Source organism: Stenella coeruleoalba, assembly GCF_951394435.1.
Source record: "Stenella coeruleoalba genome assembly, chromosome: 21".
In the NCBI taxonomy this organism is placed as follows: Eukaryota; Metazoa; Chordata; class Mammalia; order Artiodactyla; family Delphinidae; genus Stenella; species Stenella coeruleoalba.
This window is the reverse complement of record NC_137167.1, coordinates 21,566,011-21,591,148: the sequence shown is the minus strand read 5'-3', so window position 1 is coordinate 21,591,148 and position 25,138 is coordinate 21,566,011. Positions and strand designations below refer to the sequence as shown.

The following is a 25,138-nucleotide window of genomic DNA, read 5'->3' as shown; positions in this document are numbered from 1 at the left end:
GCAATATATCTTATTTTTTTAAATATGCAGCAATGCCAGCCAACTAGAAGCTGAGGTGGAGACACTGAACAGCTACCTTGGCACTCGGTTCTTAACATATGTTCAAAGGGTTAAATTTTTCAGCAAAGCCAATAGGATGACAGCCAGATAAAACATTCACAGTCCTCAGCGTGGAAAATAATGTTGCCAGGCCAGGCGAAATATAATTTCTCCTATGTCTTTTCTCTCCAGGAAGTACTTCTGAAAAACACCTTTCCAGCACAATAGTCATTGAATCCAATTACATATTTTTAGACACCACTAACCATTCTTTTTTTATTTCTTCCATTTCACGAAAATTCTCCACATCTGGAAAGAACAGCAATGAAGAACAAGAACTGGTGCATTCATGCTCGGCTCCTACCGGGCATGTTTCGTTTAATTTCCTCCATTTTTATGACACTTTCCTATGCTGCTACTCCAGACGTTCAGTGAAACACCTCACTGCCGAGAAACTGTAGGGGAAGGAAAATCTAAAGAAAGTCTGACTGAAGGTCTGAGTGTGAGATCACCACACCATCAGCAGAGGCAACAGGAGCATATGTTTAAGCTTCTCAGAACCACTTCTCTGGGGTCTCATCGTGGTCTCTGTGTATAAACTCTGCTGCCTTTTGCACCGCTGATCCATTGCCAGACAAACTGGTGCGCTGTCCTACCTGTGCTTGTCTTCTGTAGCCTGTCTTCCTCCGTAATGTCAGAAAGGACACAAAGGGCCCTATCATTGATTCATTTTTCCATACTTCACCCATAGTGTCTGCAATCAGTTTTTCCCCTGGGCAGGTGAGAAGTCATTTCCTTCTATCTTTTCGTTTATTAAGAAGCAAGAACTAGCTATGAATACTATCTAGAGCATGGTCTGGTGGAGATAGGGAGGAATGAGATATGAGATATAGGTCAAAAATGGAGCTAGGGAGGAATGAGTTATGAGATACAGGTCAAAAACCGAGCCATGACCTCAGATTTAAGCATGATGGAGAAGAAAGGCAAGATTGGTGCCTAGAGAAGCCATCTGTTTAGAAAAAGATGTGAGGTAGATAAAGAATACTTAGCACCTCGTCTCTGCATATTCATTATCTAAGGAAAAAAAATTGGCTTTTGCTTATTTACAATATGAGAATGAGTTTCAAATCCTTGGCTAATAGGTGGAGGCAAGGTGGGGAGAGTCCATGAGGGTGCTAGGTGTCCACAATATGTGAGACAGAAAAGCACAAAATGGGGAGTGTTGACCTTAAACAAACAGACTGCCAGTTATTTCTCCAGCAAAAAATGGGTTTATTCAGGATCAGCAAAGAATTGCAACGGTGAGCCACTCACAAGTCTCCCTGCAGCAAGGAGAGGAGAACTCTTTTAAAGAGGAGAAGAGGAAGTTGGGAGGGCTGTACTAAACAAAGAGTCCATTGGAGGAATTGAGAGTGCCAAGTATAGTGGCTTTTCGTTGGCTGAGTTGTGACAGTCTCTCATTGGCTGAGCTCTTGCCAGACGGAAGAGGACGTCTTTCTTCTTCCTGTCGGGATCTGCAATCCTTGTAGGGTGGAGAGCTCCCCTTCTGGCTTCCTGACAATGTTTTAATCAAGATGTCTTTTTATTAATTTTTATAGGTGGTTGTGGACTCTAATGCCAAATTGTGACAATTCTGTAAACTTTTCAGGGGGCAACTCTTGGCCTATTTTAAATATCCTAAATTAACTTTTTCCTTCACTACTCGTTCTCCCTTACACAACCACACTGCCAGTTAAAAAGAGAACAATTTTCCTCTCATATCTCTATTGATATAGGTGATAAATAAATCTCTTGATTGGTTTTTAAAAATTTTTTCTTATTCATCAAATATTTATTACCTTGTATTCAATCAGTACAGTCCTATGCTAGACACTGAGATCAGAATGGTTCTATTTTTTTATTTTATTTTTTACAAGGGAACAAATCCACACTTTTATTTATTTTTCAGTAAGTTTAAATCTTTGACGGGTACAGCAACACACGAATTCTGTGTCCAATGGCCTTAGTAGGAAGGTTGCTTCAGAATTTGGCATGAACCATGCCACTGTTTCCATGAGCACAAGTTATCTTTCCCCAGATTACTCTGTTTTTTTTAGGTTTTCCACCAGGAATTACTGTGTTGTTCTTTGCTTTGTATACATAAGCACATCTCTTGCCTAGATAGAATTCAGTTTCATCTCAAGCATATATACCTTCAATTTTCAGGAGACCTGTGTGCTCCCTCTGGTTCCACAGACACTGCTTATAGCCACCAAGAATGACCTTGGACCACAGCCTTCCAGACATATTTGTTGTTTTAGAAGTCCTGCTCCCAGCAGGCCTCCACAGGGTCCAAGATGGTTGAAAAATGAAAGTATTTTTTTAATTTAAATTTAAATTTTTATTACGGAAATAACATTTAACATGAGACCTACCTCTTAAAAATTTTTTAAATGTACAATATGTTATTGTTGACTCTAGGTACAATATTGTACAGCAGCTATTTAGAGATTATTCATAGATACCTCATACAAATGGAATCAAGCCATACCTGTCTTCTGTAACTGGCTTATTTCACTTAGTTTGTCCTTAAGCTTCATTCATATGGTCATGCATTGCAGAATTCCTGTCTTTTTTAAGGCTAAATAATATTCCATTAGATGTATATTCCATAGTTTCTTTACACAGTCATCTGTTAATGGACTTTTAATTGTTTCCACAACTTGGAAATATTGTGAATAATGCTGCAATGAACATAGGGGTACTAAAACTTTTTGGATACTGATTTCAATTCTTTTGGATAAATTCTAGAAGTGGAATTGCTGGATCTCAAGGTAATTCTACTTTTATTTTTATTTGTTTCTTTTTAAATAAAAATTGTATGTATTTAAGGTGCACAGCATGGTGTTTTGAGATATAGACATATATATAGTGAAATGATTACTACATTCAAGTTAATTAACATATCCACCTCCTCACACAGTTAACATGTTGTTGTTGTAAGAGCACCTGAAATCCACTCTCTGAGAAAATTTCCAGTACACAATCCAGTACCATTCACTATAGTTACAATGCTGTAATTAGATCTCCAGATCTTATCCATTCTACATAACGGAAACATCATACCGTTTGACCAACAGCTCCCCATTTCCTCCACTTCCCAGCTCTTGGTGAACACTGTTCTACTCTGTTTCTATGTATTCAACTTTTTTAAGATTCACATATAAATGAGATCAGGCAGTATTTTTCTTTCTGATTCTGGCTTATTTCACTTAGCATAATGTCTTCCATTTTCATGCATGTTGTCGCAAATGGCAGAATCTCCTTTTTTTAAAGCTGAGTATTTCATTGTATGTACATACAAACACTTCTTTACTCAATCATTCATCAATGGACACTTAGGTTGTTTTTGTATTTCAGCTATTGTGAATAATGCTGCAATGGATATGGGAGCATAAAATTAAGGTACTGCTTTAATTTTCATTGGGTATATACCCAGAACAGGGATTTCTGGATCATAAGGTAGTTCTATTTTTAATTTTTTGAGGAACCTCCATACTGTTTTCCATAATTGGTATACCAGTTTACAATCCCATCAAAAGTATATAAGGGTCCCCCTTTCTCCACATCCTCCCTAACACATGTTACCTTTTTTGTCTTTTTTTTTTTTTTTTTTTTTTTGCCATACGCGGGCCTCTCCCCGTTGTGGCCTCTCCCGTTGCAGAGCACAGGCTCCGGACGCGCAGGCTCAGCGGCCATGGCTCACGGGCCCAGCCGCTCCATGGCATGTGGGATCTTCCCGGACCGGGGCACGAACCCTTGTCCCCTGCATCGGCAGGCGGACTCTCAACCACTGCACCACCAGGGAAGCCCCTTTTCTGTCTTTTTGATAATGGTTATTTAACTGATGTGAGGTGAGATCTCATTATGATCTTGATTTCCATTTCTCTGATGATTAGTGATGTTGAGCACCTTTTCATATATCTAATGGTAATTTGTATATCTTCTCTGGAAAAATGTCTATTCAGCTCTTTTGCCCATTTTTTATTTGAGTTTGTTTTGCTACTGAGTTGTATGAGTTTCTTACATATTTTGGGTATCAGATATATGGTTTTCAGTTATATGGTTTATCAGATTTATGGTTTTCAAATATTTTCTCCCATTCCATGGGTTGCCTTTTCATTTTGTTGATGGTTTCCTTTCCTATGTAGAAATTTTTAGTTTGTTTATTTATGCTTTCGTTGCCTAAGCTTTTGGTGTCGTATTCAAAAAATCATTTCCAAGGTCAATGTCAGGGAGGTTTTTCCCCTGTGTTTTCTCTTAGGAGTTTTATGGTTTCAGGTCTTATGTTTAAGTTTTTAATCCATTTTAGTTGATTTTTATGTATAGTGTAAGATCGGGGTCTATAGATCCCTGATTTAAAACAAAATCCTTCCTTTCCTTCTTTCTGTGCACCTTTTTTTCCTTTACTTCCTCATTTCCTCCATTCCTTTCTTCCTAATTTGGTCAACAAACTACTAGGTGAAGATGTGAAAAAACTGTCATCCATACAGTGTTATGGGCAGTGCCTAAGGGAGGCTTTGAGAATCTGAGTGAGGTACCAGAGTGTCTGGAGGCTTGGGTGCACTGGTGGCAGCCTGGCCTGGTTATTCGAGGATGAGAGAGTTGAGGAAGATGTCTGAAGGCGGAGGTGCGTAGTGGCATCTTATGTGAAAGACTGAAGATTGAGTGGGGTGAGAATGGCATGCATGAGGAGGAGTGAAGTGGTAGTTGCTAGTGTAAGGTATTCAGAAAGTAAGCAGCTTGAGAAGTTTGTCACACCGGTGGCGGACAGATGGGGAGGGTAGAGAGGAGGGTGACGGTAGCTTTGATATGAGTTGAGTACCTATGAAGGTAAATAATCAAATAGTTATTTATGTTGAGAAAAATTGAGTCCGATTTATTGCTGATAGAAAAGGGAGTCACAAATATGGAAAAAAAGAAAACTAGAATGAGCCCTGTAATGTTAGATTAGATATGGAAATATTAATGTGAATTTATAGTTTTCAATAGATGACAAATAGAAAAAAGCAAGGAAGATAGGAAGGAAGGGAGGGAAGGAGGGAGGAAGGAAGGAAGATCTGGGGATAGATAATATAATTGTATATAACATAGTTCATATATATCCTAGCTCTGTCCTGAGAGAGCCTGGGAGCAGAGATACTCGAGTAGCAATGAGCATATCTTTCACTCAGATCTTGCTTTATAAATGCCATTCTCCACTAAAAGGAACCAGAGCTCCTTGGAGAAACTTCCGATTCCTGGACTGGGGAAGGGAAGAAACGGATGAGCCAAGAACATTTTGATGTACCAGAAAATAAAGAAATGTTCCCCATATGATAGAACCATGTCCAAAGATACACAAACCAGCCTGATATCCGCACTGGTCAAATCTGGGACAGTTTGAGCATTAAAATAAGTAGTAATAGCAACATATTATAATCAATTGAATAAAACAGAAATCCACCAGTACATACAGATATGAATGCATGAATAAGTGAATGAATGACTAAATGAGCAGAGGTGAAAGATTTTCGTAACAGTGGAATGCCAACTAATAAATTGAGGAGAAAACTACAGAATAAGAAAATCATCTGGCAGTTATCACAGTAATAAGTAACTCAGCCAAAAACATCAATGCATGTAAAACATTTTGGTGAGAGTTAAATGATGCACAAGATATTTCTATAAATTCAAAGAACTTCTGCGCAAAATGCTTATCAATTATAAAGGTAAAAGAGAGGATCTTTACAACTGGGGAAACCTGGAAGAAACTATTTGATCACGTGCTAATGTTTAATATCCCCAGCAATGGCACACAGTGAATTTGCTTATCAGTTGATAGAATGCAGTGAGAATAATTTGGTATTACTTTTCTGATACTCCTGCCAAAAATACTTAACTTGAATCTAGTCATGAAGAAAAATCAGACAAACCCAAATTGAGGGGACATACTATAAAATAACTGACCTACAATTTTTAAAAGTGTCAAATCATGTAAGTCAAGTAAAGATGGAAGAATAGATCCAATGTGAACAGGACTTAACAGATGTGCCAACTGAATAGAATTGGATTCTTTTCTAGAAAGGATATTGTTGGAAAATGGTGAAACTTGAATAAACTTTGTAGATTAGATAATAATGTACCCATGTTAAATTCATGATTTTGATGGTAATAGCGCAGTTATGTGGAACAATGGCCTTGTTTGTTGGGTATTCATACTTATATATTTGGTAGGCGATGGGGCATCAGGTTGGCAACTTAAAATGATTTAGGAAAAATAAAAAATGCTCCTAGTATTATTCTTTTAGCTTTTCATAAGTTTAAAATTACTTTAAAATAAAATTTTAAACACACACACGCTACCCACACACAGTAGCACAGATAAAACTGGGGAAATGTGCACAAGAGCTGTGGCTTCTATCAATGTTATATCCTGGCTGTGATATTGTACGACAATTTTGAAAAATGTTTCCATTGAGGAAAATTGGTTAAAAGGTAAGAAGAAATTTCTGTATCGTTTTTTACAACTCCATGTGAATCTACTATTACCTCTAAAAAATTTAATTATAAAAAAAGTTTTAAAATGTTAGATTAAGGGAAGTAATGTTTACTGAGCATAACCTCTCACTGAATCTTTTTTTTACATTACTGTATTTTTTACTGAAGTGTAGTTATTTACAATATTATGTTAGTTTCAGGTGTACAACATAATGATTCAATATTTTTATAGATTATACTCCATTTAAAGGTATTATAAAATATTGACTATAGTCCCTATGCTATACATTACATCCTTGTATCTTATTTATTTTAAGACTTTTTTAATTATTATTTTTTTTAAATTTTTATTGGAGTGTAGTTGATTTACAATGTTGTGTTAGTTTCTTCTGTACAGCAAAGCGAATCAGTTTACATATACGAGTATCTACTCTTTTTTAGATTCTTTTCCCATATAGGTCATTACAGAGTATTGAGTAGGTCCTTATTCGTTATCTACTTTATATATAGTCATTGAATCTTTATAATGGCCTATGACAGTGGTATTACGCTTATTACACAGATTAAGGAAACAAAGTGAGAGAGTTTAAGTAATGTTCAAATTTTGACTGTTTGTAAATAAAAGAAATGGGATTGGATTAGAATTTTGTCTGGTTTTACAGCTAGAAGAAAATATGACTAGAAAAAAATCCAGAAGAAAGATTCTAAATATACCATATCACTGTTACTGATGGAAACTTATTAATAAATGCATGCTTTTGTCAAATATAGGGCTAAAATTGAAAAATTAAATGATACCCACTAAATTCTATGGTCAGGCCATGGGGTAAATAGTTTTGATTTATATGATTCCACAAAACTCAAAGTTCAATATAAATCTACAAATAATATTTTCACAATTCAACTACAAAGAGAATCCTAACATCCTAAATGGAACCCAAAGTGCATGAGAAATGTCTGGTATTTTCGTGGCAGACGTTACAATTTATAAACCAAATAGGTAACAGTTAGTATGAAAGCACTTAAGAGGAGTATCTGAGTATAGGAATTAAAATGAGAAATAGGAGTAAAAGTACTGATTATCTAAGTAGGAGATTCTGTTCTTTAATATTAGCACGTGTTTAGTGCTGGATCTTATAGAATATGCTTTGTGAGGGAAGATAGATTCTTCTGTAGAAGATGGAGCATCACAAGGCAAGTGAAGTTATTGCTGGTTATCTGTTCTCTGATGAAAACACTTTCAACACTGGAACTCCAGATGCAGCCCTTAGAAACATGACTTTTTGATAGAAACATTGTAGAAGAGGAATGGCTGTAAAAGGGGGAAATACTCCATGTCCATATGTGGAAGCAAATTGGGAGAAGAATTACTGCTAAGCAGTAATAAATACTATTAAAAATATTAATTTGAGAGATTAGATCTTTTTCCTGGTCACAGTGAACATATTTCTGACTCTATCTCTGGCCCAAACCATGAAAAAAAATAGATTGTGACATCTGAATCCATCCAGGGAAGTTCAAGAATGTAATTAACTTCCTCATCAAACCTAACATAGAGCTTAGAATACTATTCACTGAAAGTATGCTTCAAAGATGAGGAATCATAATCATAACAGCAGCTGTTAGGTGGGCTTTCCTACATTTTCTAAAGTTACCAGCTAGCAAAACTGATCTAGCTGAAAACCTAAAGACAGTTTGGATATATATATACACTAATATTTTTTAAAGTTTTTATGTATTTTGTAGGCTACAACTGAAGGATTTTTAAAAATTTTATCTTCTGGGCATTATATTTCAAATGTCCATATTTATCCACCTGGTGTGTGGAGATAGCCGAGCTAACCTCTTCCTTCCTTATGAGCATGATTAACTGGGAGATTTAAACCAAAGCCCCTTTCCTACTCTTTTAAAACACAAAGAGTGCTTAACAAAGCTATACTGAGTGTCTATGAGAATTACTATCTAGTGCATTTAAATACTGTGCATTTAAATGAATAATATATAATTTAGGTCAGAATTTTTTTTTACAGAGTTAAGTGTATTAAATACATTTTCCTCTAATCTTCAGTTATTATTCATGCTGATTTTTTCCTCATTCTTGAGTAAAATTAGCTCATCACGAGTCTTTATTGGGTCATCCTGATTTTATGGTACTTGTCACTGGATCCTCATCTGGGAATTAAAATAACTTATTCAAGTATCAAAAATTTTATAGCCTTTTCCTCTATCTTCTGTAGACTTCCACTTCCCCTTATTATCCCTGTATTAAAAGAGACATAAATAATTTCCTCTTAGAAACTATCAGGCAAAGTTGTAACTTACTTTTTAAGTTCCAAGCTTCCCTCTGCTTGTCCACTTCCTTATGTTCCAGCAAAAATCATATAGCTGAGCAATATCATGGTCTGGGAAAAATGATGATAGTCTTTTAAATTTTTCATATAAATGTTATTTACATGCGTACTTTAAATTTTTTCTCTAGGTGCCCTTCCCAATCAGATACTTCACAAATTGTTTTCACCTCCTCCCACTACTCAAGTCTAAAAAGTTTCTCAGATAACTTGGAGTGTGTTAAGCAACTATATAAATCTTTTTAAACGTTTTTTGAAACAAAGAGGGAAAGTAAGATATTTAAAAGAAAAAAATCTTAGAGATGCTATGAGACCAGTATAGGCATTATTATGCAAATATTTGGAAAACAATTTTCAGACTGGCAAACACTGATGAGCTTTTTCTCCCCTCACATCTATATTCAGGGAGAATTCTGAAATGCTAAGATTACACAGTCTGGTCACCGACCAATGCCTTCTTTCAGCCCTGCTCTCACAGAGTACCAGATCTTTAGGCAACAATGAAAAATGTCTAAGGTTATACATTTTATCTTTCCCTTTGCTTTTGAAACCCCTTTCCTTACGGAGAATTTAGAAAAGTCAGGTTAGGTTTCAAGTACTGTGAAGCTAGGATCTAGATTCTTCCATTCTTTTTAGGCCTTGAGGAAAAGGACAAGTATAATTCTTTTTTTTTTTTTTTTTCATATATCCACTCTTATTGTAGATTCTTTTCCCATATAAACCATTGCAGAGTATTGAGTAGAATTCCCTGTGCTGTACACTAGGTCCTTATTAGTTATCTATTTTATTTATAGTAATGTGTATATGACGATCCCAATCTCCCAATTTATCCCTCCCCCCCATCATACCCTGGTAACCATAAGTTTATTTTCTGCATCTGTGACTCTAGTTCTGTTTTGTAAATAAGTTCATTTGTACGCTTCTTTCAGATTCCACATATAAGCGATATCATATGATATTTCTCTTTCTGTGTCTGACTTACTTCACTCAGTATGACAATCTCTAGGTCCATCCATGTTGCAAATAATATTAATTTGTTCTTTTTTATGGCTGAGTAGTATTCCATTGTATATATGTACCACATCCTCTTTATCCATTCCTCTATTGATGGACATCTAGGTTGCTTCCATGACCTGGCTATTGTAAATAGTGCTACAGTGAACATAGGGGTGCATGTATCTTTTCGAATTATGGTTTTCTCTAGGTATATGCCTAGGAGTGGGATTGCTGGGTCATATGATAGTTCTATTTTTAGTTTTTTAAGGAATCTCCATACTGTTCTCCATAGTGGCTGTACCAATTTACATTCCCACCAACAGTGTAGAAGGGTTCCCTTTTCTCCACACCCTCTCCAGCATTTATTGTTTGTAGATTTTTTGATGATGGCCATTCTGACTGGTGTGAGTTGATACCTCACTGCAGTTTTGATTTGCATTTCTCTAAGAATTAGCAATGTTGAGCATCTTTTCATGTGCTTTTTGGCCATCTGTACGTCTTCTTTGGAGAAATGCCTATTTCAATCTTCCACCCATTTTTTTGATTGGGTTGTGGGTTGTTTTTTTTTTGATATTGAGCTACATGAGATATTTGTGTATTTTAGAGATTAATCCCTTGTCAGTTACTTCATTTGCAAATATTTTCTCCCATCTTAAGGTTTCCGCAGCTGGCAGGTTGAACTAACAATTGGTGAAGAGATAGGATTTGGGTCAGATGCCCAGCCAGGGACAAATAGTTGTATTTGTTGAGGGCATACCCTTTATCCTATCCTTTGGAAACATAAGACTCATCACAGGTAAGTGGATGCGAATCTAAGTCCAGTAGAGGCAAGGGCACAGCATCTGGTGAAGCTAGCAAGATGGGACTCCCAAATCTGGAAAATGATGGACGATTTTCCATATTGAGTGTCATTTGTTGTTTTGAGAACAGCAATTCTCTTGACCAATAAAAATCTTTAGTGAGGGAAATGCTGAAATGTGATCTTATTTCCTTAGGTTTTTAGATTGAGATGCCAGGAAGACAAGAAGTAAATGTTATTCTGAAGGTTGTGTCACCCAGAGAGAAATGAATAAATAACTGTCACAGGACACTGATTCTGGGCTCATTAACAGAAAGAAACAAATTAACATTTCCTCACATGAGATAAGGCTTCTTTTCTATTGATAAGAATTTTAATTATCTATTGCCTAAGATAATTCAGAAACTTTTAGAAAAACAAAACACCGGTGAACATGAAAAGCAAAAATATTTTGCATCCTATAAATTTCTATTTCAGTTCTTGTTAATATTTATGCATATATTTTTACACACACAATTTGTTGAAACATATACTCATTTTGACTCCTGAAATTTATAGAATATTTATATTTCCATGTAACAATATAATTCTAGAGCCTTTTAATATATTATTTATTACAATATTATTCATGTAGTCTGATTCTCAGAAGTATTTTTGCACCTAACCAGATTGCACTGAAGTAGGAATGAGCCAGTACACACTGCCATAAGTTGAGATAGCATTGTGTATTACTGAAATTTATTTTTGAAGTCTTAACTGCAACATGCAATGGTAACAAAATTGCTTTTATTTGTGTTTCTATGTTTTTTTTTAATATGGTTGGTGATTTCTATTATTATGGGTAAGCTTTTTTTAAATTATAAGCACTTATTTAGCAGACTGTGGCTGGTAACTTTATATATTTGTGTGTGTGAGTGTTTGTATTTGAGATCAAAATTTTATCAGTTATAGTGTCATATATTTTGTCATTTACACGTGTCATTACTCTAATTTACAACAATTATTTCCATTTATATACTTAAACATTCATTGGCCGTGTTTCTTTTTTTTTGCAGTACGCAGGCCTCTCACTGTTGTGGCCTCTCCTGTTGCGGAGCACAGGCTCCGGATGCGCAGGCTCAGCGGCCATGGCTCACGGGCCCAGCCGCTCCGTGGCGTGTGGGATCTTCCCGGACCGGGTCACGAACCCTTGTCCCCTGCATCGGCAGGCAGACTCTCAACCACTGTGCCACCAGGGAAGCCCCTAGATCATTCTTTTAAAATGTTTTTCCCTATGCATTCAGCTGCTTAAGGTTCCATAGATGTTAATTAAGATGCCGATATCCAGGCCCCAACAAACTTACTGAATTAGTTTCTGTGGTGGAGCCTTGGGTAGAATGCCTAACAAGTTCCTCAGGTGATACTTGTATATACTAAAAATGAAAACCAAGGTTGTAGTTTTCTTTTTCTATTCTAATATCAGTAAGGCCAAATATAGTGAGTTGTTACTATAGTTACCCGGCTATACTCACATCATAGCAGTGACCAACATGAGAAATGATTTTATTTATTTGTTTGTTTATGTATCTATTTTCTATCTCCTGCCTTTCAGATAAGTGCTGCATGAAAGATGTGTGATATCTTTCATTTCGCCCCTGTACCCAGTGCTTAGAACATGGCCAGGTACATAATTACAACTGTTAAATGAATATGTGTACTGATTGCTCTTAGGCTTTGGGCACCTCTGTATAAGTATGCTATTCTTCAATAAAATTTATTAAAAATTGTAAATTAAGGAAACTTACATAACATATGCCTAGTAAATGTTTCCTTGTATATTACTGTGGGTGAAGGAACTAATTTCTTTCTTTCAAATCTCTGGACAGCATATCTCACAATTTCCAGGTTATTGATATGAAAAAATAACATATCTCATCCTTAAATATTAATTGTTTTTTTAATGTTCTTTAATTTGGGTAGTACCTCTTACCATCACTTCATTTGCCGGTCCTTATCACTAGAACATGCTGAGCTCACCCCTGCTTCAGGGCCTTTGAACTTGCTCTTCTTCGTGCCTGGAATGATCTTCTCTCAAGTTTGTGCATGGTTCTCTGCTTCTCGTTATTTGGTTCTCTTACTAAAATATCCTCACAGGGGCCTTTCCTGAGCACCCTGACAAAGGTAACCACCTTCTTAGAAACCACTAGTTACGGTTTTTTCACAAACTTCAGCTCCTAGAGAGCATTGTAAACAATTGAAAAACATCATTTGGTCCTTATTTTTCTTCACAGAGGATTTTTCTGCACTTTCTCCTATCTTTAACTTAACTATTATGAACTTTTATGAATAGTTTTCCTTTGATGATTAAAGTTAGTGCAGATCCTTTATGCTACTTTAGGGGGCACTGTTTTAGCTTTTGGAACTGAAACAGGAGTAAGGAACACATAGGATAGAGGCACCATCAAATGAGCACATGTACTATGTACCAACATTGTCCTAGGTGCCAGGAATGTAACAGTAAAGAGTGAATAGGTAGATTTAGGGGAAGCATGAACCTAAGGACCAGGACAACCTTCATAAGACAGGGTATTGCAACTCAAATAAGGGAAAACATAAAGATATGCTTCTGAGGAATAATAACAGACAAAAGTGGCAAGGAAAGTGAGAGACACAGGGAGGTTACAAAGTAGGTCCAGATGAATTCTTGAGGATAGCCTTATATTGTACTATGGTAGGGTTTCTTTCGAAATTATGTGCAAAATCTTGCTGCCATTGTCATAGCACTTGAACCCAACATCCGATATATTTCCAGTGTTATTCCCTTCCTGTTACTGCCAGTGTGAGTTCTGGTCCTCTTGGCATGGTAGTGATAAAAGGATGCTGTAAGGTATAGAGGTATTTCTAGATGGATCATGATTTCTCAGGTTTTCTCTCCAAAACAATGCAATTTCCTAAACACTGCAGCTAGTTGTGTTACAGCAAGATTTCAGTATTGCTCAGATGACAGATTTGTGTTACATTCTCAGGTGAGATGCTGAGTGTGATGTGGTTAGGCTGAAAGGGATTCATGCAAAATAGGATACGAGTTCATTATAGACTTGAGAGAAATTTGAGATGGAATGTAGTTGGTGGTTTTTGTGCAATTTCTGTTAGATGGATGAAGTAAAAATGATGGCAAGGGAGCCAGACTTGCCCCTTGGTATTAGAGTGTTCCCTGGGAGCCTGTCATCAAGCGGAGGATGGTTTTTATTCTAATTTTACCTGTGTGAAGTGGTCAGGACAACTTATTCAGTTCTTGACCAGGTGATCATATTTATAAGCTATGTCTCCACATGATTCAGGCTCTGCAAAAATCATGTTAAAAGGAAACACAGGGCTTCCCTGGTGGCGCAGTGGTTGAGAGTCTGCCTGCCGATGCAGGGGGCACGGGTTTGTGTGAAAAGAAAAAAAAGAAACACAAATCTCAGTCCAGAAACCTTGAGGCATCATTTTTGCTTTTCACCTTCTTAACAAGTCCAGCCAGGCATTTTATTCTACCTGTGACACAGGAAGTTTACCATAAATGCTTTCAAACATAATTTCCTCTTTCGATATTATACATTTATGAAAACCACACACACACAAAGCAAAAGTAAAACTTTCCTGTTCCTTCATGCCACTCCGCTCCTCTATTTCACTAGCTCCTCCCTACCTCTTAACCCTCATTCAACACACTCTCATGCACCTTGTCCACCACATCTCACTCTTACCAAACCCTCTACCCTTCCTTTACTCTAGGTACAGCTACTGGGAAAGCACAGTCTCACAGACAGCTTGCTGTTTGGACTTGGGGCTACAGGGAAGAGGTCAGTAGATTGCCTTTTAAACAAGAATCTTTGGAATTCAGGTGAGAAGGGCTGCAAATACAGGCATATTGATAATTTGGGGTTTTTTTCTATTGCATTGCTATTATGGGACTAACATAGATAGCTTTGGGAATTTGAGGATGAAGCCATAAGGTGAGGGGAATAGAGTGTTCTCGGTATATATGGAAAGAGTGTGCTATCATAAACATTTTGCAATGAGCAATAGAGTAGCCTAGTTGATATAGTTGAATTGTTCATTGCGTATATAGCACCAATTCAAGAGTTCACTTAAAATGCTTAGTCTTCATCTTACAAGGAGAGGTAAAAACATGATACATGAAATTTAGTTTGAAGAAGGACTGAAGGGAACATCCTAAAACTAGGAGAGTTAGAGTTAGATATTCTATGGTTAAAAAGCCATAACTCCAGAGTATTTCTGAAGGTATGGTATGAAGAAAGTCATCTTCCAAACAACGTTTACATTCACAGGAAGAATCTCATGGTTCTGGGATGGAAACTGATCCATGATGAAATTTGAGGATAAAGATGATGGGGGGATGGAGGTGCAGAGGTAGAGGAAAGAACTAAGCATGGGTCAAAAATGACTTCCAGATTCCTAATTCTGTCCTAATAGCAAGATATAATTTGACCATTAAAAAAAAAAAAACTTAGAAAAAGCAATGTGGACAAACGCAATTTTATAGAACAGAATTTCATTGAAAGCAATTTAGTTAAAAGCAAGTTGGTCAGCAGGTCATTTTGGCTGAAATGATGATGGGGTTTAAATGAAAATTCCTGGACACTGTTTTTTTTTAGTCTTAGTTATTTTTGGTGCGCCATGGGGCACTTTGCAGACCTCCATACATCATTACATATTCTTCTCCAGTTCATAGGCCTTTTTCTGCTTTTTCGCTTTTTAATATTTAACATCATTTCAGTCATGTTTTTTCATGTTTAACCAATTCTCCTTATGCTCTATCTTTTTGCTTTTACATTTCTAATTCATATTAAAATTATTCCTGCACACTCTGTTTAAGATAAGAAGATGTTAGAATAAAATAAATATCTAACATTTGGTAAATTGCCTAAATAACTGTAGGTTACAAAATAATGGTATGATCCCATTTCTACTGAAAAGTAAGACACAAGTATTTATATAATATATAATAAAACATACTTTGTATTTTAGAAAAGAATCTGTACAGATAATGAAATGTTAATAGATATTTTGGATAGGTAAAATTCTAGGGTTTTTTGTGCTCCTTTTGTATTTTTCTATTTTAAAATATTAAAAAATTGTATTTTCAAAATAAAAAAATTACATTTTTCTATTTCTAAAATAAAGCATACATTTCTGTTAAAATATGGAAAAATAGAATAAAAGCTAATAATGAGTCATTAATTAAAAAATAATTGAAGGAACTTCCCTGGTGGCACGGTGGTTAAGAATCTGCCTGCCAATGCAGGGGACACGGGTTCGAGCCCTGGTCCAGGAAGATCCCACATGCCGCAGAGCAACTAACCCCATGCATCACAACTACTGAAGCCTGCATGCCTAGAACCCGTGCTCCGCAACAAGAGAAGCCAGCGCAATGAGAAGCCTGTGCACTGCAACAAAGAGTAGCCCCTGCTCGCCACAACTAGAGAAAGCCTGTGTGCAGCAACGAAGATCCAACGAAGCCATCAATAAATTAATAAATTAATTAATTTTTAAAAAAAGAAGATGTGGTACATATATATAGTGGAATATTAGTCAGCCCTAAAAAGGAACGAAATTGGGTCATTTGTAGAGACGTGGATGGACCTAGAGACTGTCATACAGAGTGAAGTAAGTTGGAAAGAGAAAAACAAATATTGTATATTAATGCATATATGTGGAATCTAGAAAAATGATACAGTTGAACTGGCTTGCAAGGCAGAAATAGAGACATGGATGTAGGGGACAAACGTATGCACACCAAGGGGGGAAAGTGGGGGTGGGTGGTGTGATGAATTGGGAGATTGGGATTGATATATATACACTAATATGGATTAAATGAATAACTAATAAGAACCTGCTGTATAAAAAAATAAATAAAATTCAAAAAAATAATTAAAAAAAAGAACTGAAACTTGAAGGATGGGATTTTTCTACTTTAAAAATAACAATTTAAAGACAGTTATGCCTATTCTGCTTATCTGACTATGTTTCACTTTTTGTGCAAGGGAAAAAATTAAGCAAGTATTTTTTTTCAAACTAAGCCACTTCTGTTTCATGTTTCTCTATGAAAACTGAAAGAGTGGACATAGTTATCTAAGACTGGGTCAGAAATACAGGTAAAAAATAGGGAAATAAGCAGATAATGCCTGAAAATTGGTATTGCAAAATTAGAGAAAGATTTTACTTAGAAAACTCTAACATATAGCAAAAGTTTAAACTTTCCACAACATGAAACAAAATAGCCTGAATAAATTATGGTAAGTTAAAAATTAATGCTATATCATTTCTACTAACAAATAAAATATAAATATTTACATATTATATAATACACACTGCATTTTAGAAAATGGTCTGTACAGATATTTAAAAGGATAATAGGTGGTTGCACAATATTTAATAAAAGAATACTTGAAAAACCAGTTCCTATATATATTCACTTTTAACAGTTCTCATACATATTAATTTTTGAACAAACTTCTGGAGGTGAATAGCTGGGTTTCAGCTAACCTGCATTCAGCCAAATTTAAGCAATTTTTTTCCTGCCAGCTACATCATTGATTGTACGACACATGAGGCAATGCTGGGATACTAGAAATCATAACTAATCTAGAGAACAAATCTTACAGAATCTGACAGAGGTAATTGATATGGGAAGAGACAGAGTACATGGCCATGAGAATTTACTAGGGGGACATATTGAAAAACACATAACTGAATTTAAAGGAATCTTCTGAATATGTTCTGTATGTTGAGGGAAGAGGTACGTAATTTCTAGGCCCCTGAGTCTCTGGTCCTGCTAATGTAAGAATGTGTATGTGGGGAGGACTTGGTAGGGTTTTTTTTCCCTGCTTTGGGAAAATGTAATGTCCAAGTATCTTTAGTACATACTGTTCACTCCTGTAAAAGGAGGCATGTATAAGGATAGTCACACCAGGATGATGTAAAATACATACATACACACTACTATATATAAAATAGATAACTAATAAGGACCTACTGTATAGCACAGGGAACTCTGCTCAATACTCTGTAAGGGCCTATATGGGAGAAGAATCTAAAAAGAAGAGTGGATATATGTATATGTATAACTGAATCACTTTGCTGTGCACCTGAAACTAACACAACATTGTAAATCAGCTATACTCCAATAAAAAAATTTTAAATATAAAATAAAATATATACACAGATAGATGTAAATATTATAAATTTTCACCAGTAAGTGAATGGCTAGATAATATCCCAAACTATATAAAAAGCTACTCTGTGGCAGTTCAATGGTAAAGACCTGAAAATATAAACATGGAAACATCTTTAAGACATGTTATTATGAGAAAATAATTTTGCAGAAATATTTATATGATTCCATTTGTATTAAAACAACAAAACTGTTTGTCCTAAATGTCCTAACTTTTTATCCATTTATGAATGTATCTATGTAAATGCATAGAAAAACATTCTAAAGTTACAAAGTACACTGTTTTCATTCCTTCTGGAGAGGGAAAAAAGATTGGTGGCAACAGTGGAGGGTTTGCATTTTTACCAAATATACTTCAGTATTGTTTGCATTGATTATAAATAAATATATTTCTGTATTACTAGCAGATGTAACAAGTCTAGAAGACTTGAGTAGCTCAAATAAAGAACTAAGTGGAAGAACATTTAATATTTTAAATCTTTTAAATACCTAAATCTAATTGAGTCTTCAAAGTGTTATCTCCTCTAAAAGATACAACCTCCCCACCCCTCCCAAACCCACCACAGGGAGGAAAGGAGAAGGCAAGGGTAAAGATAACAATTACTGAAAATCTACGACATGTTCAGGAATTTCTTATGCTTACAAGGATTTGCTTCTCATAAGAGGTAGAGCCAGAAATTATATCCCTAGAACTATTTGGGTTGAGGTAGGCTAAATATTACCATAGTATTTCCATGTTTTAGACATGAATTGAAAAATATTAGAATTTTCATTGAGTCGAAAAAGAATTCTCATAAGCATTTCCTTTGTATGACTTTTCCCTAGAAAGTGTTGAGTGATGACCATAGCTAATCAATTAGGACGTAATGGCTAGCTAGTTGAAGTTTTCTTTCAATAATGAATACATTTAAGTACCTCAGGTTGATGAATTCTTGTCTACATATGCAAGAGGGATTAGGCAATTATCCAATAAATCAGGGTGATAAACCTATTACAGAGTAAAGATGGGGGTGAGGGTTATTTCTGTTTCTAAGATTGATGGCTTATATTAGTTAAATTTACTATCTTCTTAATTTTTCCTAGCACGGGATAACCAAACAAATACTTTTCTTAATGGGTCAAGGTTTTGCCTGTAGAAGGTCCTCAATGAATAATTGTTGCAAGAAATTGAACTTGACATAGGGATGTTTTCAAAACACTTTGTATTCATCTAAAGTGCTATCATTTTGTCTACTTTATAACATTTGTTCCATGTACTACTGCATTTAATATACTCTTTTTTTTTTTTTTTTTTTTTTTAACTGTACACGGGCCTCTCACTGTTGTGGCCTCTCCCGTGGCGGAGTACAGTCTCCGGACGTGCAGACGCAGCGGCCATGGCTCACGGACCCAGCCGCTCCACGGCATATGGAATCTTCCCGGATTGGGGCACGAACCCGTGTCCCCTGCATCGGCAGGCAGACTCTCAACTACTGCGCCACCAGGGAAGTCCTAATATACTCTTTAAAAGGTAAAAAATACGTTTTTACTGTATTAGTCAACAATTAATTTTTGAAAAAGAAGATGGCAGAGAGTAACAAACCTATGGAGGAAGCTCTTGAATAGTTTGATTCAAAGTTGAACAATGAATAGACAACTCAAAAGAAATTCACCCAGACATCTTCTACACAAGCTCTTCAGAAACTTCCTAGTTTGAGGGTGCCTGGGTGGCTTATGCATTGTTCACATTTTTCTCTATATCAGTATTATACAGCTTATCACATACATCTCAGATCTAAAGTGAATGTTCATTTCTCCCAGCCTTTTCTAGTGTGCACTACTACACCATCCTTATCTTAAAGGAAGGAGAAAACCCAAAGTACTCCGCAAACCACTGAGATTAATAAGGTGATTGAATAGCATGGCTAAGTAGAAGAGTCAAGGTACTAAAGTCAATTTTATTTTTATATACTAGCAAATAATGTTTAGAATTGCTAAATAAAAGATACTACATACAAGGTCAGGAAAAATGTATCATAGGAATAAAACTAAAAGCAATGTAACAGTCTCTTATAAAGAATAGTATGACATTAGCTAAAAGACATCAAAGAAGACCTAAATAAATGGAAAGTCAGACCATGTACATTGATAGGGAGAGCTCAGTATCATAAATTTGTCAGTTTCCCCCCAAATTGATCGAGGGGTTCTTGGTATTGCCAGTAAAATTTTCAAAACAGTTTTTCATGGAAGCAATATGATTTAACCATAGGTATATGTGAGGAGCAAAGGGCCGTAATGATCAATCACACCTGCAGCAGAAGATTGGGTCAGGAATACCTGCCCTACCAAATATAATTCTTACTAAAAGGCTATTATTATTAATATAGTGGATATCGATGCAGAAAAAGGCAGATAGATGAATGCAATGAACAAAGAATCCAGAAGAAACCATATATATATATAGAAATATTAAAGTATGACAGAAATGAAATTGTTGATCAGTGGACTGGTTTTGGAAGTTAGCTAAAAATCAGTTCCAGATTGATCAAAAAATTATGTGACAAGACTATAAAACTCTTAGAGGAAAACATAGGCAGAACACTCTATGACATAAATCACAGCAAGATCCTTTTTGACCCACCTCCTAGAGAAATGGAAATAAAAACAAAAATAAACAAATGGGACCTAATGAAACTTCAAAGCTTTTGCACAGCAAAGGAAACCATAAACAAGACCAAAAGACAACCCTCAGAATGGGAGAAAATATTTGCAAATGAATCAATGGACAAAGGATTAATCTGCAAAATATATAAACAGCTCATGCAGCTCAATATTAAAAAAACAAACAACCCAATCCAAAAATGGGCAGAAAACCTAAATAGACATTCCTCCAAAGAAGATATACAGATTGCCAACAAACACATGAAAGGATGCTCAACACCACTAATCATTAGAGAAATGCAAATCAAAACTACAATGAGGTATCACCTCACACCAGTCAGAATGGCCATCATCAAGAAATCTACAAACAATAAATGCTGGAGAGGGTGTGGAGAAAATGGAACCGTCTTGCACTGTTGGTGGGAATGTGAATTGATACAGCCACTATGGAGAACAGTATGGAAGTTCCTTAAAAAACTAAAAATAGAATTACCATACGACCCAGCAATCCCACTACTGGGCATATACCCTAAGAAAACCATCATTCTAAAAGAGTCACGTACCACAATGTTCACTGAAGCTCTGTTTACAACAGCCAGGACATGGAAGCAACCTAACTGTCCATTGACAGATGAATAAATAAAGAAGATGTGGCATATATATATATATACAATGGACTATTACTCAGCCATAAAAAGAAACGAATTGAGTTATTTGTAGTGAGGTGGATGGACCTAGAGTCTGTCATACAGAGTGAAGTAAGTCAGAAAGAGAAAAACAAATACCATATTCTAACACATATATATGGATTCTACAAAAAAAAATGGTTCTGAAGAACCTAAGGTCAGGACAGGAATAAAGACACAGATGTAGAGAATGGACTTGAGGACACGGGGAGGGGGAAAGGTAAGATGGGACGAAGTGAGAGAGTGGCATGGACATATATACACTACCAAACATAAGGTAGATAGCTAGTGGGAAGCAGCCACACAGCACAGGGAGATCAGCTCCGTGCTTTGTGACCACCTAGAGGGGTGGGATAGGGAGGGTGGGAGGGAGGAGATATAGGGATATATGTATATGTATAGCTGATTCACTTTGTTATACAGCAGGAACTAACAACCCATTATAAAGCAATTATACACCAATAAAGATGTTAAAAAAAGAAAGAAGAATGGACCACAGAAGGTCACTGGGACATGAACGTCAAGGGCAAAGTTAGGCATGAATTTAATTAAAATGGCAAAAAGTAAAGTTAAAGAGAGACTCTTAAAAGCAGCAAGAGAAAAGCAACTACTTACATACAAGGGAACTCCCATAAGACTGATCTTTCAGGACATGGGGAGGGGGAAGGGTAAGCCGGGACGAAGTGAGAGAGTGGCATGGACATATATACACTACTAAATGTAAAATAGCTAGTGGGAAGCAACTGCATAGCACAGGGAGATCAGCTCGGTGCTTTGTGACCACCTAGAGGACTGGGATAGGGAGGGTGGGAGGGAGACGCAAGAGGAAGGAGACATGGGGATATATGTACATGTATAGCTGATTCACTTTGTTATACAGCAGAAACTAACACACCATTGTAAAGCAATTATACTCCAATAAAGATGCTAAAAAATAAAAAGCAAAAACTCACGAATCTCTTCTTTTATGTCATTTCAATGTCTATATACTAGCATATTCTAAAAAATGGTGAGTTCCTGTTGGATTTATACTTGGTTTTCCTTTTTTAGAAAAAGTTTTCTTATTAAAGAAAGCATACCGTAGTGCAATATAAAGTCGTTAGTGTCAGGTAAGAGGTGTGTGGTGCACACCTCTTGGTGGCTGGACTCCCTTGGGTGTGAGCAGGTCTCGTGTATGTTACGTGCAGAGGTCGTTCTTCACAGAGGAAGCTTGTGAGCTGTGCTGCTTCCCCGCTACTCCTTGAAACAGTGAGCAAGACCAGCTGGGGGCCCAGCGTGTTAGGGAGCCGGATGGTGAGCAGAGCATCAGCCAGATGGACACGGTTCAGTACAAACTGAGCCATTGGCTCGGGGCACCAATGGGGATGGGCCATTCCCCTGCCTCACGTTTCAGTGTATCCAGCCCAAGGAGGGATGACACAGCACAATCTAATTGAAAAACAGACAATGTATCCAAACTGAGATCTCCAAGGGTCAATCCTTCTTCATGTTGAGAATTAGTGGTTGGGTGAAGCCACACTTCAAAGCCTTGGTCACTGAACATCAGCAAGTTTATTTTTAGGGTTTGTTTTTTGTTTGTTTGTTTTTTGTTTGTTTGTTTTTGTTTTTGCGGTACGTGGGCCTCTTACCGCCGCGGCCTCTCTCGCTGTGGAGCACAGGCTCCGGACGCGCAGGCTCAGCGGCCATGGCTCACGGGCCCAGCCGCTCCGCGGCATGTGGGATCTTCCCGGACCGGGGCACAAACCCCTGTCCCCTGAACCGGCAGGCAGACTCTCAACCACTGCGCCACCAGGGAAGCCCAGCAAGTTTATTTTTAAATCATTATTTCTTTCACTGTGACACTTCTGACTGGAAATCATTGCTGTGGCAGAATAGCAAGTCACATATTGAGCTACAAATAAAATATGATTTTTTTTTTTTTACTATTTTATAAAGAATTTCACAGCAGAAGAAGTTAATATCACTGATTTGGAAGAAGAATGATAGGGAAAACACTTGTGTTGGGGACCTAACTAATATTGACAGCTCTTTTAAAAGCAAGCAGAAGGCATTATTGCTGAGACAGCTTCAAGGAGCTCTTTATCATTTAAAGAAAGCATGCAAGAACTAAAAGTGGTTGGGCTAAGACTTGGGAGAACCAAGGAATTATGAGAAGAAAAAACAGGTAAAAAGTCTCTTCTATTACATCTGAGAAGCTTAGAATGAAATAACTTCTCTTAGATAATGGGAGAGAACAGTTTGATGCAGACAGAAAATGGTACCAAGTGCTCATTACTTTTAACTGTGCAATTTAAATACTCAAGTGCATCAATGGAAGGAAGATTTAAATAGCAAGCTTCATTGCTATTTGTTTCTAAAAGAAAACGATCCCTACAGATTACCATATTTCATTCAAGTCAACATGGGGATGAACGGCAATTTTTCAGTTTGAGAGGAGGGGCATGTGGGAAAACTGAAATGTGAACAAAACAACAGTGGGGCTTTCTTTTATTGTTTATTGGTGCTTTGGCGATTCCCTGCAGCTTTGTCTTTCATGGTTGCTTAATAAATAGAAATACAGTATGTAGCCTACACGTTTGGGTGGTGATTCACAGAATGGCACTAATTCACCTAAGGGACCCTGCCTGGCTTAGTCCAGGGAGCACAGGTTCCAAGCATCTGAAACCACATTGACAATTTTTCCAAAGGCCAAGGCTTGAGTTATTTTTGCTAATCATTTACATAGACCGGCTTAAATTATGCAGCCATCTGTATTCTTACACACTGAGATTGAATAAAATGAATTTGCAGTCTTGAAAGCGTTCATCTTTGATATCCCCTTCACGCTGATTTTTATTCTTTTCAAACAACTGTAGAGCCTGGGCCACACTTAACACTGTACATCCAGAAACCCATCCATCTTCATTTGCTTTGCTGCCCACCACTATGCCTTCTCGGTACTGTCCACCCAAACTACTATGGGCACTTCATAATATTGCTGGGCAAGCAGGCTCTGGAGTGAGGCTGCCTGGGTTAAAATCTCCACTCTACTGTTTGCTGGTGTGTAATGTTGGGCAAATGACTTCATTACTCTGTGTTTAATTCCTCACTTTGGAAATTTCTAAGGAAAAGAATACATTCTCATAAGATCACTGTGAGGAAGAAATGAACTCAGCATGTCGCTTTGTATGCAGTAAGTACTCAATAAGTGGTAGGTATACTTAGCAACATTGTTATTTTATTCCACCCTAGATGGAATCACTTTCTTCCGGCAGATCTGACTCCCTCGATTGTGATGAGTGTCAGCTATTAGTGAAGAAAGTAGGAGGCCACAGTGTTTCCCAGCAATGGGAGCTAATCTACAGGGGAGTTGCAAAATATGGAAACTCTTTAGATGGCATCCAAAATCTTGCAATCACGGTAATGTCATATGAATGCCAGGTGATATTTAACTGACACTAGAGTGGGAGACAAGCAAAGGAAGGAAAGTAAAGACAGATGACTCAAAAGAGTGCATTACCGCAAAGGGCAGCCTCAGGTAGAAGACCCACTGATGTTTTAGGAACCTGGGAGTTTTGGTAGCAAGGGGTGGAAGCCAGCATATCACAGGGTGAAAGGATTTCTATCTTTGACAGAAGGGAAGTCAGTATTATATGAAGAACGATAGTTGAGCCCTTAGGTTATTTTAGGTCATGAGGAAAAATCGCTCAGCTAAAATATATATTGCAAATAAAATTTATAAAAATTCTAAGGGTGTCAGTTCATTTGTGGGCATCAGCTAATGAAATGGCTGAAGCAAGACAACTGGATTTTTTAAATGATGTTTTGAGGAGGATGGCTTATTTGATTGCTGGAAATTAAATTTGTTAATAAAGATATTGCCTGGCTTGAGACATGTATGCTGTTCTCTATA

The 25,138-nt window shown here is 36.7% G+C and overlaps 1 pseudogene across 1 annotated transcript; it reads right to left on the bottom strand.

The window, feature by feature from the left end:
• Nucleotides 1-1,080: 1,080 nt before the first annotated feature.
• Nucleotides 1,081-3,494, bottom strand: LOC307179695 (large ribosomal subunit protein eL33-like; annotated as a pseudogene). The gene has a single exon. The product of its transcript is annotated as a large ribosomal subunit protein eL33-like (transcript).
• Nucleotides 3,495-25,138: the final 21,644 nt, after the last annotated feature.